The 17789-nt window shown below is 43.7% G+C and overlaps 1 protein-coding gene across 1 annotated transcript in view; it reads right to left on the reverse strand.

Annotated features, from left to right (window-relative positions):
* LOC147689483 (vomeronasal type-2 receptor 26-like) overlaps positions 1 to 17789 on the reverse strand; it is a 397211-nt gene that overhangs the window by 288622 nt on the left and 90800 nt on the right. The gene's annotated exons all lie outside the window — the stretch shown is intronic.

A 17789-nucleotide genomic window follows, 5' to 3' on the forward strand; every position in this document is an offset into this window, starting at 1 on the left:
TCCGATTCAAATTGGAGTTCCACAAGGATCAACTCTACCCCCTATGCTATCAAAGCTGTACACCGAACGATTAACAGTAGTATTACAACAGGCTAACATTTCCTTCCACATGTATTCAGACAACACTTATGTTACGCTGTTTATGAAGATTACATCACCAGAAGAGATCAACATAATGAACCAAACACTACAGAGAACCATTGAATGGCGAGCTGGCAATCATCTTAAGCTTATCTCACAGACAAAAGAATTCCTTCTGATCTCCCCTCCTATAGGTTTCGCCAGTATTTAGAAATGGACCAATATGATCACTGTGCTAAACGGTATCCGATTCTAGTGGATTCAACTAAGTCTCTAGGAATCATGCTGGATAAAGAATTAAACATTTGAACCCACATCAACATAATGGCAAAAAATGCCCATTTCCAAATTGAAGCCGTTCATCAATTCACATGATCCTGAAAAGGCAGTCCAGGCGCTGGTCATATAAAGAATTGAGTATGGATGTGTGCAACTCTATCAGGGCATCCTAAGATTTCAACAGCTCCCCTTAAAACTTGTCTCAATGCAGCAGGTATACTTATAACTAAATCAAAAAATGTGACCACATCACTCCACATTTGAAAGCGCTTAATTGGCTACCATACAAGGTACGAATACAGCTAAAGATTGCATGTATTACACGCAAGACAATACACCACATAACTTAACATTACCTAGCCCAGAAAATGACGCTGTCTGGAGGCAGTAGATCCTCTAGGAGATCAGAAGATGTTTTTTTTAAAGCAGCATTCTTCCATAAGAAGAGTATGTACGATAGAGCATTCACGGGAGCTGCACCAAGGATTTGGAATTTGCTCCCGCCGAATATTTGCGATTCCTTAAATGCTGACGCAAAATTAAGGAATCGCAAAATTTACGATTCCTTAAGTTTGCGATGCGATTTCAATGATACATCGCATTTTCTGGTTTTTTTGTCATAAACGCTGCTATTTTGCGAATCGCAGCACTTGCGACAAAAAAAACGTTTGATACATCTGCTCCTCAGTAATTTACCTATTCCTTAAATTACCGATTTGGTAAATTACTGAATCTTTAAATTAGGCCACTACATCTCAAATGCCTAATACCGTTCAGCAACAGCCAAAATTCGGTAATTTCGGCCGTTACCGACCTTTATTATGCTTCCTACATCTGGCCCAAGTCCTTTATGATGGGTACATTTCTCCCATATCAAACAACAGGTAATGTAAATGTACATGTATTTATATAGTGCAAATCACCGACCCGGTATCTGAGCGCTTGCTTAGGGAACCCGTCCTAGTATTCCCCTGTGAGATAGCCCCGGCAGGGTATCCACAAGGTGAAAGCCAGGCCTCCCACCGCGAGGGGCCGTTGTGGAGATTAAGCCAGCTATTGCCCAGAGTCGCAGAGTGTGAACCCGGGAGTCGAGTAGGCACCGGAGCGAGAATTATCGAGTCCATGGAATTTTTGAGCCCAAGACCCGCCGAGGCGGGGAATTGAACCCTGGTCCAGGGCCGATCTCAGCTTCCGGGTCTGCCGCCTCTAACCCCTGAGCCACACTTCTCCACGTCTAATATTTAGTCTTTTCTGAGAACTGCTGATACCCCGTCCTTCCTCTACATTCAGCTGTTTGAGTAGGCTACTGTAAGCAGGATTAAAATCCTGCTTTTCGCAGAACAAAGAAACTGGTATTTAGCCCTGTGCGATGTACTTATTACCGAATGCCATCGGTAATAATGAATCGGTAAATCATTACCGATTCCTTATTCACCGATCGGAGAACACCGAAACAAACAATACCGAATCGGTAAATAACTAATTGTAAAAATCCCAAAATGCGATGTAGCAAAAATCGGTAATGCCGAATTTGACCAAATTCGGTATTAATGATTCGGTATTTACCACTGATCCTGAGCAGGTGGTAATCAGGTGCAGTGCTTAAAAACAGTCCCACAATTCAACAGTGTGAACACAATGGCGGGCCTCTGCCTCATAGCAAGGCGGCTACATTTGAGAGCCATTAAAGAAATGGGGTAACCCAAAATTACTGGACCTAGGTATCAAATTGATATTAGAAAACAATGGTCCGAGACCTATAACTTAGTACAAAAGAAATTAATCAAACCTTGTTTGATTTTAGAGCATAAATAATTTGTCACTGCTCAAACCAACCAATGGAGAACATAAGAATTGGCAACAACAAAGAGGTCCAAAATTATATGCAATATTTTAATCTATTGTCATATATAGCATTAGTATTGCAATTTACAAATTTTATATATTTTTCGTATACATCTAGAATAGTAATTGTAATTGCCCCGTATATAGCGTGCAATAGAAAAGAGGTGTCAAAGGAAGTGCAAGTGGTAGGGTGAAAAGGAAAAAGAAATCACACAAAATTTATAAAAACAACAATTTCTACTATTCTGAAGGAATACTAGCCAATAAATGCTGGACCAGAGTACCTGACCACATTCAATTTGTCCAAAGGGACTTCTTATTCTTGTTATCAGACATAAGATGTAACAATTATCTGCACTATATCACAAAAGAAGGGGGGATATAGGTAGTGGTCCAGGTATTAGATAGAGTGTCGACGTTTCGACTCGTCTTGCGGCCTTGCGGTTAGTTGTGCCTGGGCCATGCGAGTCTTCATCAGGACATGTTAAACGGGGCAGCGCAGGGTTATCTTGGTGACCCTGTGGAAAGTATAAATGGACCGGAAGAATTTTGGGGTTGTTGCCTAATAGGTGAGGTGGGAACAGGGATATAAAAAAGCTTACCCTGTTAATGAAGCAGTAGTCTTTATCTACTTAAGTTGGGTTTGGTCCATGCGGTCCTCTGGCTCCTATTCTATGCACAGTTGCCAGAACCTGGTTTTAAGAAATATATAATGAAGGACCCATGTAATAAATATATATATATATGTGGTCCTGTAGACACAGTTATATCCAGGCAAAACATAAAGGTTACCTGCACAATGAATCTGATGGGTATATGTTCCCAGGTAAATTCCTTGTAACCACGAGGCTGTAACAATTCATAACATTACCTATTTAGCAAGGCTCAGTTAGGTGAGAGTAAAGGTATTTATCAATTATTAAATTAAACGGTCAGTTTGTAACAATTATTAAATGAAATGGGCTCACCAGTTGGTCAGAGTTCAGAAATCAATCTGGCGGTGGCTGTATACAACTCTGCTTGTATTTGAAATCCTCACACTGTGGGAAATGATAAATATGAAGCAATTGGTACAATGGCTTCCAAAGGAGTTATTATGTGCAACTATATAAAATTACAAAAATACACACAAGGCATGTTGATTACCTTGTTCCATGTTGTTCATCCTGTATATAGTATTCCCAAATCGGTATTTAAAAGTCACTGTAATGATACCATCGCAGTGTTTTTTCTCCCATTCATTTAGCTGTAAAGGCAAAAATCGGGAAAAGAAGGTTGTCTAAACATTTATCATGCGTCTGGTGGTGGTGCGCTAAGAGTAAAGGCAAAGCACGCTTACCGGTGTTGAAATCAAGGCTTCCCGATGCCACGCGTCTCCAGACGATTAGAGTGGCAACAGCTCACTCCCGAGTTAGCGTCTACCGAGGCGCCAAGGTCTCGGCCATGTTAGTCACCGGATTTCCCTCAACAGCAACAAAGGACTACAGCGGTCCCTCGACGTTTTTTTGGATTCAATCGATCATAGGCGCCCGAGAAAGACGCGCATAATTAAACAATAATCACGTATATTTTAGGCGTCACATGGGCCATTTAATCGCGATTTTAAATCATCAAGATGAATCCTTAATTTAGGGATTTAAAATAGGGAAGGCACGCATAATTGATTGAACAAGTGTGCTGTACATACAATATCGAGTTTTGGTCCTAGGAGCAGTTCACAAAGTAGCTAAATCAAAAAAGGTGTCGGCCATCTTGGATTGGGAGTATAATTCCAGGGGGATAACTCCATGGTTGTGTAAAATAAAAACATTTTTACAGTATATACATATTTACACATTGCATGATGCAGAAAACCACAATTAATTGAGCACATTTGCATATCCAAATTAACAGAAAAATCAACAGAAAAAATCTACCAAGAATTCTGCAAACAAGTATTAACAGTAGTAATCTTTGGACAGACATTAATGACAAGAGGTTAGAGAACTGCAATCTGTCTATTTATTTCCTCTAACTCATTTAAACCCATCCTGGCCGTGTCAAGGAGATATATCCAGTGGCATTCCCTTCTACTCAGAGTACTTTGGAAGTCACCTCCTCGTTGGTTTTTCTGTACCTTTTCAGCATTTATTGGCTGGTATTCCTTCAGAATAGTAGAAATTGTTGTTTTTATAAATTTTGTGTGATTTCTTTTTCCTTTTCACCCTACCACTTGCACTTCCTTTGACACCCCTTTTCTACTGCACGCTATATACGGGGCAATTACAATTACTATTCTAGATGTATATGAAAAATATATAAAATTTGTAAATTGCAATACTAATGCTATATATGACAATAGATTAAAATATTGCATATAATTTTGGACCTCTTTGTTGTTGCCAATTCTTATGTTCTCCATTGGTTGGTTTGAGCAGTGACAAATTATTTATGCTCTAAAATCAAGCAAGGTTTGATTCATTTCTTTTGTACTAAGTTATAGGTCTCGGACCATTGTTTTCTAATACATTTGAGAGCAGCAAGAGTGAGGATTTGGAGACGGGAATAGTGGGTGTACAGACTGCACATCACATTGTTCCAATTGACTGACCCAGAAATCCATGAGAGGTACAGGCTGCACCCACACACAATCCTTGACCTCATACGGGACTTGAATCCATATCTTGAGCATCAGACACCAAGGGCGCACGCAATACCCACCCATGTACAGGTTCTCTGTTGCCTGCACCTCCTGGCCTCAGGAATTTACCAGGGTGTGATAGCCCCAGTAGGTGGTGTGTCACAGAGCTACCTATCCAGATTTTTCAACACCTTCCTGGACGCCATGATGGACCGAATGCATCATTACATAACCTTCCCCAGTACACAGGCGGAGCTGCAGAAGACCAAGTTGTATTTTTACCAAATGGCGCAGTTCCCACACATCATTGGCTGCGTCGATGGGACCCACATACCAATCTGCCCACCTGCAGAAACAGAATACATTTATCGCAACCGCAAATCCACTCACTCCACAAATGTGCAGATGATATGTGATGCAAAATTCATCATAACTGACATTGTGGCACAATTCCCAGGGAGTACCCAGGACTCGTACATATTCAGGAACAGTGGTATCCATATTCCATACACGTCTAGCTGCTGGTGAATTCGGAGAAGGATACCTACTAGGTAAATCAATGTGACACACCCTGATGTATTCCTTGGCTCAGCCTATTGGTGACACAAATTAATGGCACGTTCATTTGCATCTAGGTGACAGCGCATAAGCCCTCCAGTCCTACCTACTCACACCATACTTCAACCCAACCACACCAAGGGAAAGGAGATACAATGTGACACATAAGAGCACACGCAATGTGGTGGAGCGCACCTTTAGACTGTTTAAAAGCAGATTCTGTTGCCTCCACAAAAGTGGAGGTGCACGTCAGTACTGCCCCATCAAATGCTGCAAAATAATTGCAACATGTGCAATGCTCCATAATCTAGCCACAAAAAAAGGAACAGCAGTGGAACTAACTGACTCTGAAGACGAGGGCAAGGACAATCCCTAGCTGCACAGCTGGTGTTGCAGTAGAACAGGATGGGAGACACAGACGGGCAGAGATAACGTCCAACTATTTCTGAGTTAGTAAAGAGACAGAGCCAGTAACAGTTTTTGTGCAATGGTGTTTAATCAGCACACCACTAGGATTGAAAGCAGTGTCTAGAAAGACATGGGTTACATCACCCATCTAATGATTGCCAAATAGCAGTAGGACCTATTTTCTGCGCCCACGCGCTGCATGTCCATGTTCCCTGGCCACACTGTCTGTATTGTCAGAATGTTCCTGGCAGCGCTGTGGCGTTCGCTGCACCTCCTGCTCTCGGCAAGAGAGGGCGTAATGCTACCACAGCTGGTAGCCTCCTCACTGTCCCCCCCCTTCCATTGTGGCCGCCTTCACATTCTGTAGCAGTTCCAATGCAGAGGTCATTGAAACCATGCCCCTGGTCACGTCCCTGCTACAATGCGCCATCTCCTACTGCATGGCTATAGACCTTCGACACATTAGGGAGGTAGCACTGGCCAGCCGGTTCACTGCCTTGGTATAGGCCTGGAGTCTCTGCCTCTCCCTGCGCCTACAATGACGGTCCTGCTCCAACTGGCTGCAGAGTTTGTCCACAGAGGTTGCAATTTCCCTCATTCCCTCAGACATGTTGTCGCCCATTGAACTAATGCCCTTTTCAATCCTGTACATGTGTTTGTTCATGTGGGCCGCCTCTCTGTTCAATGTTTGCATCTCCTTCCATTGCAGGCGCTGGACCTTGAGCATGTTGCCTTCCAGTCCAGCAAAGACACTTTCTTCATGTTCGGAGCCTTGAGGACTGGCTGGCCTTGCCCTGCGGCGTCTTGATGAAGTGTGGCCGCCCTCAGATGGAGTACCAGCCCTCACTATGTTGCCCTCCTCATGGACTGGAGACTGTTGGCCCCCTGTGCTCTCCTCCTCCGACTCCTCCATCTGCTGGAGGGTGGCCACGGCATGCCTCCTGCCTGACTGTGGTGGTGGTGGTGATTGTTGCAGTGGTGATTGAGTATGAGGAGATAGCAGCGTTCCCTGGTGCTGTGGTGATGTCTGTGAAGGAGTAGTTGGTGGTGGTGGTTGTTGTGCTGACCTTGTGTGCCCTGCAGGCCAACTCTCCTCATCATGTTGCCTCCCCTCTGGCCTGGCTGTCTTTGTTCTGCACCCCTGTGCCTGTAATGACAGAATGTAGATGTACTCACTTCTCTGGCTGCATTTGCATTGCATTAAACATCATGCCTAAAGATCACAGTGACTGTCCTGAGCTTGCCAATTAATTTCACCCGCTATTGTTTTTGCTAGGCTGACTGTCCTATACATCAGTTCCCTAGGACTACATCTCCCACAATGCATAGCAGGTAATGAGTAAGACATGAAGTGGAGTGGGAGCCCCTATGCCACTATGAGATTGGGGTTGGGGAGGGGGTAGCACAGCATGCTGGGCATGCATCTTACCTTATTTCCTTGCAGCTCTGGCAGAGCTGTCTGCATCTCCCACACCACTCACAATCTCTGGCTAGAGGGTGGACTCTACCATCAGTTCCAGTGGTGTTGGTGCAGGTGCTTTGTTCTTCCCTCCACCAGTTTTGCCAGCCTGCCTCTGCCTCTCAGCCATTCTTGCCTTCTCCGTCTTCCTGAGGTCGTACCACCTCTTCTTGATGTCCTTAATGGAACGCTGGGTGACACCGATTGCATTAATCTTGCTCTGTATCCCACTCAAGATCTGTCTCTTCTGAGTCTCGGGCACATGGAGGGACTGCTTCCCAAAAAGCTTGTCATGGTCCTGACTCACATCCTGAATTAGCACCTCCAGCTCCTTCTCGCTGAACTTCATCTACCTTTTCCTTTCAGTTGCCTCGTTATCTCCCTCCTGGCTTGCCATTTCAAAAGTTTTTTTTTTTTTTGTAGCTGTGAGGCTATGTAGCTCCTGGATCCTCAGCTCTCCTGCCTGCCTCACAGTCAGCTCCAGGTTCAGTGCAGCTGCCTGGGTGTGGCCATTTCCTGTTTGGGAGCTAATTGGATGACACAGGATTGGCTGATTCATCAAATTACGAATTTTTGAATTACCAAATCAGTGGAGAAGTGTGGCTCACTGGTTAGAGGAGGCAGACCTGTAAGCAGAGGTCAGCCTGGGACCAGGGTTCAATTCCCGTCTCGGCGGGGTCTTGAGTCCTAAAATGTCCATGGACTTGACAATTTTCGCTCTGGTGCCTACTCGATTCATGGGTTCACACTCTGCGACTCTGGGCAATAGCTTGCTTAATCTCCACAACGGCCCCTCGTGGCGGGATGCCTGGCTTTCACCTTGCGGATACCCTGCCGGGGTTATCTCACAGGGGAATACCAGGACGGGTTCCGTAAGCAAGCGCTTAGAAACTGCTTGGTGATTTGCGCTATATAAATTCCTGTACATTTACATATTTATCGAATCAGTAATGGATTCGATAATTCCGAATCGGTATTGCTGTTTTTTTCTTTTTTTTTTACCGATTGCTTCCGAATCGGTATTTTTTACCGAATTTTAGCTAATCAGTAAATTTTACAGATTTTTTACGTACATCTCATTTTCCGATTCCTTAATACCGAATCAGTAATATTCGGTATTAAGGAATCGGTATTCATAGTTTACCTACATATGGCCCTAAATAAATAAATAAACTCTGACACCACCAACTCAGTAAACTCTTGTGGCTCAATTATGCATTTACCTTAAATAAATGAAAAGACAAGATGCATTTGGCAAAGCAAGAACAAGTTGGTTTAAAAAAATGCAGTGGCCAGGAGAGGATTGACAGAGGTGCATCTGAAGACAGTCCTAAAGTACAGACGTTTTTGCCTCAGATGTATACATTTTGTGGGTGCAATAAACATTGGCATTCTTTGAAAAGCATCATAGTCATAAACAACAAGCACAACAATCTAATAAGGGGGACACAGGTGGGTCTCAACCTCGGGGTGGGTGACCAGATGTTTGGTGTAGTGAGTGAGCGATCACCCCGCATGGTGTACTTGTAATGTCCCGATTGGTTGAGTGTTCCTAACTACATGTGGCATTTAACTTTGTGATATTTTGGGAATACCCAACTTTGGCCAAACGTGTTTTATTGGAGCCAATCTCCTTGGTCCTATTTGTGGTGTGACCGCCTATCTGTGAGATCGATCAGGGTTTTCCCTGTGTACGTTTTTTTGTCTTTAGAGTATGTGTACCTCCAACAGTGATTGGTCAATCATAGGCTTTGGTTTGGGTCACAGGGCCTGTCTGACCATGTATCTCTGACTCATAGTTGACGGAGATGTCATCTTGGATATATCTGACTTGAATGATATGAAATCATGAGTGTGTGCATGTGTAACATGCCGGTCATTGATAACATATTTAGTGACATTCACACTATTATGCCTACAGTTATTACATCATCCATCAACATTACGTTCACTGATATTGACTGCATTCCATGTGCATAAGTTACTGTATACATTGACATGGTATTTACTAGTATTGACATCACTATACATGCATAGTTTACAGATTACACCCGTATTGCATTTATTGGTACTGCCGCTGCTATGCGTTCATGCGGGAAACAGCCTTTACAACATTTACACCGAAGTACAATTACTACGCTTTTCTTTAACCCACAATTCTTTACATTGCATTTAAGGTAAGTATAAAAGTTTGTGTGTTTGTGTATGTGTATAGTATATATATATATATATATATATACATATATATATATATATATATATTCAATGAAAAAACCATTGGTTATAGAACATATATAGTTAGGAATTTGCATTTACAAAACCTTATTTTACTCGCATAAAACCATTGAAATTCCATATATAGTTAGATGCGCTAACTATATATCGCGCACCCGCAATCCACTGCTGATGATGTCACATATTACATCATTCATGACATGGTTAGTGACATCACTGATGACATCACTGATGACATCTCAAATGACATCACTGATGACATCACTGATGACAACATCCAGTGACTGTTTGTTTCTGTAAAGTTAAAATGTGTCTTACATATTGAAGAATGAGTGGATGTATAAGTGTCTGGATGAAAGATTTAGTAGGTGCATGACTGACTGTATGAGTGAGTGATTAAATGTGTCTCACTGAGTGCATGGGTTAGTGACTAAACTGTTTTAATTTGTGCATCATTATATCTGTTGTTCTACAAACTGCTGCATATGTTGATCAGTAGCTATATGAGTAACTGTATGGGTTATTCATTGGTTGTCCAAGTATTTGTATGGGAAACTGAGTGTGTGTGTATGGGTGGCTGGGAGGTGTGTGACTCTGTACATAGATGTGTGAGTAGTTGATTCACTATATGTATGGGTTCAAAAGTGCATGTGGAAACAGCTGTATGGGCGGTTGACTGTGCATGAGTGTATTAGTGAGTGAATGGATATCTCAGTGCTACATGTCAAAGTAAGTACATATGTAAAACACAGTACATGTGAGAGTTGACATCTATAAATAACTGTGTATAAGAGCCAGTGAATGTGTGAGTGGCTGTATGGATCATTGTGAACATGTATCAGGGATTGTATAAGAGAGTAAAGTAAATATGTGTTAGTATATGTTTGAATAAGTAAGGTGTGTATAACTGTATAGTTGAGAAAATGGAGGTGTGATTGATTTTTTGCATAACTGACTAGGTGTGTGAGTAACTCCATGGATGAGTGACAGTCTGTGACTGTCTGTTTACACTGATTGTATCTAAGGTTATATTAGAGTCTGAAGAGGTTCATGGTATTATCACATGAATGATATCATCAGTGATGTGATCAGTCATGTCAAATGAGATGTTATCAGTGATTTTATCAGTGATGTCATTTGAGATGTCATCAGTGATGTCATCAGTGATGTCACTAACCATGTCATGAATGATGTAATATGTGACATCATCAGCAGTGGATTGCGGGTGCGCGATATATAGTTAGCGCATCTAACTATATATGGAATTTCAATGGTTTTATGCGAGTAAAATAAGGTTTTGTAAATGCAAATTCCTAACTATATATGTTCTATAACCAATGGTTTTTTCATTGAATTTTCAAGGTTTTGTAAATGCAAATTCCTAACTATATATGGACTATAACCTATGGTTTTTTCTGTGAATTTCAATGGTTTTTTAATAGCAAATATCAAAAGCTGTCAAATGTCAAGTACGTGATAGGTAAAAACGTTTTCGTGTTTATGCACGCTCATGTGCTTTGAACGCTCCCCCCCCCCCACTCCCCTCTTTTCTCTTAGTAGTACTCTCTCTTTGCAGATAGTGAAGGGTAGTTAACGCAGACCTTTACCCCCGTTGTAATCCGTCGTACCTGCTTGTCTCTCCATTTGATTGATTGTTATCCAAGCATTTACTGTTTTAGAATTGGTTCTCTTTGGATCATTCTCTATTTACAAACAAGCACAAAGTCGCAATACTCTGTTTAGTCTTTGCAGATAGTGAAAAATCGTGTAAAAAAATAAAAGTAATCGTGCAAAATCAGTAGACCACTAATTGGATCTCTTTTTGACCTCGCTAAAATACAAACATTAGGAACAACCCTTCATGAGAAATACGAAAATAGTGAAATGAACTGAGCTCCACACCATGAGGGCTGCAAGACAGCTCGGCTCCGTCACCCACCCCGCCCAAAATAACTACAAACCCTATGCAAATATTATAAATATAGACAACACACCAGCAAAGAAACAGGGTAAAACATTTTATTAAATAACTATTTACATAACTATTTTATACTTTTTGTTGCCCGATCCGGCTAGCTCAATCGATCGAGCATGAAACTCATGCACTGATAGCAAGCGTTGAGAGTTTGTAGAACGATGGCTTCAGATTTTCTACATACGGTGTAGTGGCGCGAACTGGGAGGGGGCGTTTGGATCCTGCCCCTTCCCCAAATAAGATTTTCATACGTGAGTGTTCGTTCATGCTTTTGGTCCCTGAGTTGCTTCGATGTCACTGCCTTACACAAATGGCATAAGTTCTGGATGTTGAGTGCCATACTTCAGAGTTCTAAGCAGCGCTTGTAACACTGTCTAAACCTTATTTGCACCTGCTGCAGCTTCACTATTCAAAGTAAGTGGGGTCCGTTTGTGGACCTGACTGCATTGGAAAACAGTGTGATACGGTGCCTCCCTAAACCGCTTGACGGAGGCCCCCGAGGGGCGGTGAGATGGCGCGGACTGGGAGGGGGCGCTTGGCTCCTGCCCCCTCCCCAAGTCGTGTTGCCCTGGTGTGGCCTGAGATCGCCCCCAACATAGGCGGCCGGCTCCCGGGGTCCGGCGGAAATTTTTGCCTTTTGATGACTCTTCCATTCTAGACCTTGTCCCACAATCCGTTTGACCTGAAGACACGCTGTAGTGGGGCGCCCCTTTACCGTTTTAGTTGCCATTCCGCCCGCTTTTGGTACTCTGTGCCTCTTCCGCCATTCAGCTGTTTACCGTCCGCTCTTGCGACTACAGCGTCTCGCTCACCATGTAGTTGAGTTGCTCCCGCTCTTAAGATTTAACAGAACTTTTTGGACTGCTGAAAGCGGTTGTATTCCGACCGCTGGTTGGTGAAGACATTTTGACTATATTCTGGACCTGCGTTGTTGCGTAATGCGTCATATGACGCGCCGCGTTAGCGCACCCGGAAGTGCTCCGGTGCGCAAGGTGCAGCTTCCCGGAAACGATCCAGAGCGCGCCGCGCAGCGCGTAACGTAAGCATAACAGGTCATGTGACTTGTTAATAAAACTTTTCATTGGTTCATTTTACTTTTGTTTTCCTAATGATGTAAGACTAGGTCATGTGACCTAAAAATAACACTTTTCATTGGATTAAAACATTTTTTTTCCCAAACGATGAAAGCCCCACCTTGTTTCTGGATGTTTCAGACTGAAGCTGGTGTCACCATGAGAGCACCACCATCTCGTAGCTCCGTCGTGGCCATTCCTCAAGCAATCATGGCAGCCGCTCCCCACCGGAAGCCTGCGGGAGTCGAGGGCCCCCAAGACTTTTGTACAATCTTCAAGGCTGAGGGGACGCTTTCGAGAATGGGACCCAAGCCCTGGCAGACAAGCGTCCGAGTTCCAAGGTGTCCCAGGGCCATTTTACTGGACCAGGCCCAAATCTGAAGAGCCGGCCGCCATTTTAAGAGTCCTGTGGCAGCCGCCTATCGCTGCACCGCAAGAGTGGGAGCAACTCAACTACATGGTGAGCGAGACGCTGTAGCCGTAAGAGCGGGCGGTAAACAGCTGAATGGCGGAAAAGGCACAGTGTAGCAAAAGCGGGCGGAATGGCGACTGAAACGATAAAGGGGCGCCCCACTACAGCAGACGAGCCTCCGCCATGTGCTTCAAAACTGCATACGTATCTCGTGATATCAAGGTTGGGCAACCAGTACACAACAAGCAGTTACGAGTCCCATTTACACCGGCGCCATTTTGGGCGCGGCCGGGCAGGTCCAGGATCTAGTCAAACATAACAAATGAGGCTGACGTCTCTGAAGCAGTTGACGCACAGCAGGACATAGCAAATAAACATGAAGTCTCTAAAGCTGTTAACTCACTGCAGGACAAAACAAGTGAACCTGAAACCTCTGGAATAATTGTCGCTCAAAAGAACAACACACAAAACTCTGTAGAGCCTGAAGAAAGAAAAACAGAAGGGCACTGTAGTTTCAGACACACTTAACACTAATGACTTAACAAGGATATCGTCTGTTTATGAAGCAGTTATCATGTTCACAGAATTGACAAAGAAGTGTGCAGACACCAATGCTATTAAGAAACACAAGGAAATCCCTAACGCATCAGCATTCTCGGAAGAGGTTGACACAGATAACATCTTAAGGAACAAAGAAAGACAAAATAAGGATGAGGAAGTTATCACTTTAGTTTTTTCATCAGCTAGCGACAGCAAGAAACATATTGTAATGGAGATTAGAGAGGTTACGGATGGATGAATAAATTATCCAAAGAAATGGCGACTCCCCCCCTTTACCAGATTAGCTAAATCTTTGCGTAATTTGGACGTTAAAGTTATATTATTGTTGTTGTTGTTGTTATGGTTATAGTTCTGGCTAATTTTAGCAAGAAACACATTGTAATGGAGATTAGAGAGGCTACGGATGGGTGGCCCAGGATATCACCACTGTTCCCCATGTCATAAAACCTTAGGATGTTCAATAACTGAAACAGCTAATATGGGTTTACTTACAGGGGACATCTTTTGTTCTGTTTTGTAAAGTAAAACTATTGTGAACGCAAGTATTATACATAGTAAGTGTTTAATATAGCATTTGTCAGTCATTGGTTAAGCAGCTAGGACCTGTTCACTCTTGACACCCCAGGTGCTGTGTATGTTGCACTATAGTGCTGCATCGGGAATACGGACAACCCTATTGATGTTGATTTTTCATTATTGATTATTGTAAAGAAATGGCGACTCCCCCCTTTAGCAGATTAGCTAAATGTTTGCGTAATTTGGGCATAAAAGTTATATTATTGTTGATGTTGTTGTTATCGTTATAGTTCTGGTTAATTTCCATTCAGAGTGTCCTACACAGCACCACTCTAGGTAAACACTACTTTATGTAAAACCTGGGACATAGCACTCCTTGAAACTATAGTTGGTCACCATGGGGTTTAAAGAAGGGATGGTTCTTCACCTGGATGCCTTCCACAACTCAGCACGTTGTGCTGCCTTGGGACTATTCGCACAAAAGACAGCTTCTGACCATTGTTGTTTTTTTTTATCAAAAAATGTTTAAATATATTTACAGTTTTTGTTGCGTTCGTTATATTTAAAAGTTAATAAAGTTTTATAATCCAACTTTCTTGGAGTACTATATTTTTTTTAAAAATCGGGTGAATGGGGCCTTGAATCGGGTTATTGTCATGTGTGGGCTTTGCAAGTGTACTGCTACAGGATCGGACATTTCAAACTCAAATGCACGTTCTTTTTCTTACCTTTCCGAAGCATGGAGCGCAATAGCAGGCAGAGAAAGGGTGATGCACGTGTTGAACACTGCCTGGCCTGGCAAGTTGCTGGCAGTGCCCCCCCGCCCGCTCCTGAAAGAGGGCACACACACACCGCCGCCCCGAGTACTTCACAAATCTTTAAAAGACCATGCGCTTGTTCATGAGGCTTAAATGGTTTATCACCCCTTCTAGAACCCCTGCATCGACCCTCTGACGTTTCCTGGAAGAATTAGCACGTAACACAATACCAAGCCCTGTCAGCTGAAACCCCCGAGGAATCGTGGGGCATATTATCAAGGGGGTTTATTTCTGCTTTTTTGGCTTTAAAAGCCAAAAAAAGGAGATAAAATTATCTCCCTATTACCAAGCTGTCGCTACACCAGTTAGTGACAGCTAAAAGGAGATAGCGACCATCTTGGGCCCCGCTTTGCATGTCAGTGATATTTATCACTAATGACTTGCAAAGTGGGCGTGCCAAGATGTTAGCGACTGGAAACAGTCCCTAACCATCGCTATCTCCTATTACCAACTTTTGGAGATATTCGCGCTAAGCGCGATTATCTCCAAAAGCTAACACCTGCCCTGAGCAGTTTTTAGCCATGTTATCCAATGGAAGGTGGATAACATGGCTAAGAGCATTTGCTGGATAATGCATGAATATCGCTGACTTTTCAGCGATATTCATGCATTGCGGCCGTTTTTTATCGCATTTGCGATAAACCTTGCTAATAGCAAGGTTTATCTGCGATAAAATTCGCCGATGTGCGGCAATAATTTTTGTCTCTAAACAAGTTAGAGATAAACATTATCGCTAGTTGTTGGTAATATGCCCCCGGGTTTTTCCTTGCAGGAATCGGGAGGCGGAAGACTAGCACTGAAATCAGTAGTCTCACGCCTGAATCGGGAGGATTGGTATGTCTGGATTCTCTACAGCTGGGGCCATAAACTACATCCGCAGGGCTAGGTGATAGCCTGGGTCCGGCCTGGACAATCGGACACAGAGGAAGAGGAGTGTCAGAGGGTGCGGTAGTGAATAGGGTGAAAGGGAGGTGTCGGGCGGGCACAGGGTGTGATTCTCAGGGAAGAGCAGCGCAGATGGGGGGAAGTATATGGCCCATGCATGAGAGAGAGAGCGGGGGTGACCAGTGCGTGGGGGAGATGCTTGCGAGGGTGGGGAACCGTGCTGAGAATCGACGGCGTGCAGAGAGAGGGTCTGGTCAAGGCATCTAAAATGGCTGCCGTGCACAACAAAATTGTGGCATTGGACAAAAAGGCAAAATGGCGCAGACAATGTTTATCAATAAGGATTCATTGGGCCCCGCTTTGCATGTCAGTGATATTTATCACTAATGACATGCAAAGTGGGCGTGCCAAGATGTTAGCGACTGGAAACAGTCCCTAACCATCGCTATCTCCTATTACCAACTTTTGGAGATATTCGCGCTAAGCGCGAATATCTCCAAAAGCTAACACCTGCCCTGAGCAGTTTTTAGCCAGGTTATCCAATGGAAGGTGGATAACATGGCTAAGAGCATTTGCTGGATAATGTATGAATATCGCTGACTTTTCAGCGATATTCATGCATTGCGGCCGTTTTTTATCGCATTTGCGATAAACCTTGCTAATAGCAAGGTTTATCTGCGATAAAATTCGCCGATGTGCGGCGATAATTTTTGTCTCTAAACAAGTTAGAGACAAAAATTATCGCTAGTTGTTGGTAATATGCCCCCGGGTTTTTCCTTGCAGGAATCGGGAGGCGGAAGACTAGCACTGAAATCAGTAGTCTCACGCCTGAATCGGGAGGATTGGTATGTCTGGATTCTCTACAGCTGGGGCCATAAACTACATCCGCAGGGCTAGGTGATAGCCTGGGTCCGGCCTGGACAATCGCACACAGAGGAAGAGGAGTGTCAGAGGGTGCGGTAGTGAATAGGGTGAAAGGGAGGTGTCGGGCGGGCACAGGGTGTGATTCTCAGGGAAGAGCAGTGCAGATGGGGGGAAGTATATGGCCCATGCATGAGAGAGAGAGTGGGGGTGACCAGTGCGTGGGGGAGATGCTTGCGAGGGTGGGGAGCCGTGCTGAGAATCGACGGCGTGCAGAGAGTGGGTCTGGTCAAGGCATCTAAAATGTCTGCCGTGCACGACAAAATTGTGGCATTGGACAAAAAGGCAAGATGGCGCAGACAATGTTTATCAATAAGGATTCATTTATAACAAAATATTTACTCGCAGTGACAAAATAGTGGTCAACACTTCCTGATTTCCATCGAATCGAACAATAACAGACGTCACGCAGCAAAAAAAAAAAAAAAGCTCACGCACAGCCGCTGGAAGACATGTATCAACATATATGAGCCTCCTCAGCCACCCTCAGAAAACATAAGGGGTCAGGATACGTCTCCCGCACCCCCTTATACCTAGTAATTTAATTAAAATGAAACACAAAATGGCGAATTCCCGTTTCGCTACCAGTTTGCGGCCCAGTTCGCGGCCCGTGAAGCGCTTCTACCGTGAAAAATATTTTTTATTTTATTTTCCCCACGGGACCCTTTAATAACCCCAACATCATTCCTAGGGGGTCAAGAGAGGTATACCTTGCCCCCTTTCATTAAATTCCCCCTTCGTTTTTCACCTCTTCTTCTCTCTCGATCCTACCGAGAGATAAGACGGCGGCCACTCCGGACTGTTTAGAATGTTGACAGACACCGGAGAGCCAATCAGCTTTCTGTGCGCAAAGTTCCGTTTCGCGAAAAGTAAGCGGACCGGAGCGCAGCCCGGAGCGCTGTTACAGATATATATCTTGTTTTGAATGTTAATTTCTCAAAATCCACTGGAGCACATATATTGAGACCTAGCAAAGGCACATCGGGCTAACAGTCCCTACAATTTTGCCAAGTTTCGTGCAAATCCATTCAGCCGTTCGAGCTAAAAGTGAGGCCAAAGGCCCTATGGAAATTAACATGGGAAAAACATGTTTTGGGACCCCCCTTTTTTCTCGGCCCCCCCTTGACGAAACCCCCCCAAATT

Source organism: Lissotriton vulgaris, chromosome 10, assembly GCF_964263255.1.
Source record: "Lissotriton vulgaris chromosome 10, aLisVul1.2, whole genome shotgun sequence".
In the NCBI taxonomy this organism is placed as follows: domain Eukaryota; kingdom Metazoa; phylum Chordata; class Amphibia; order Caudata; family Salamandridae; genus Lissotriton; species Lissotriton vulgaris.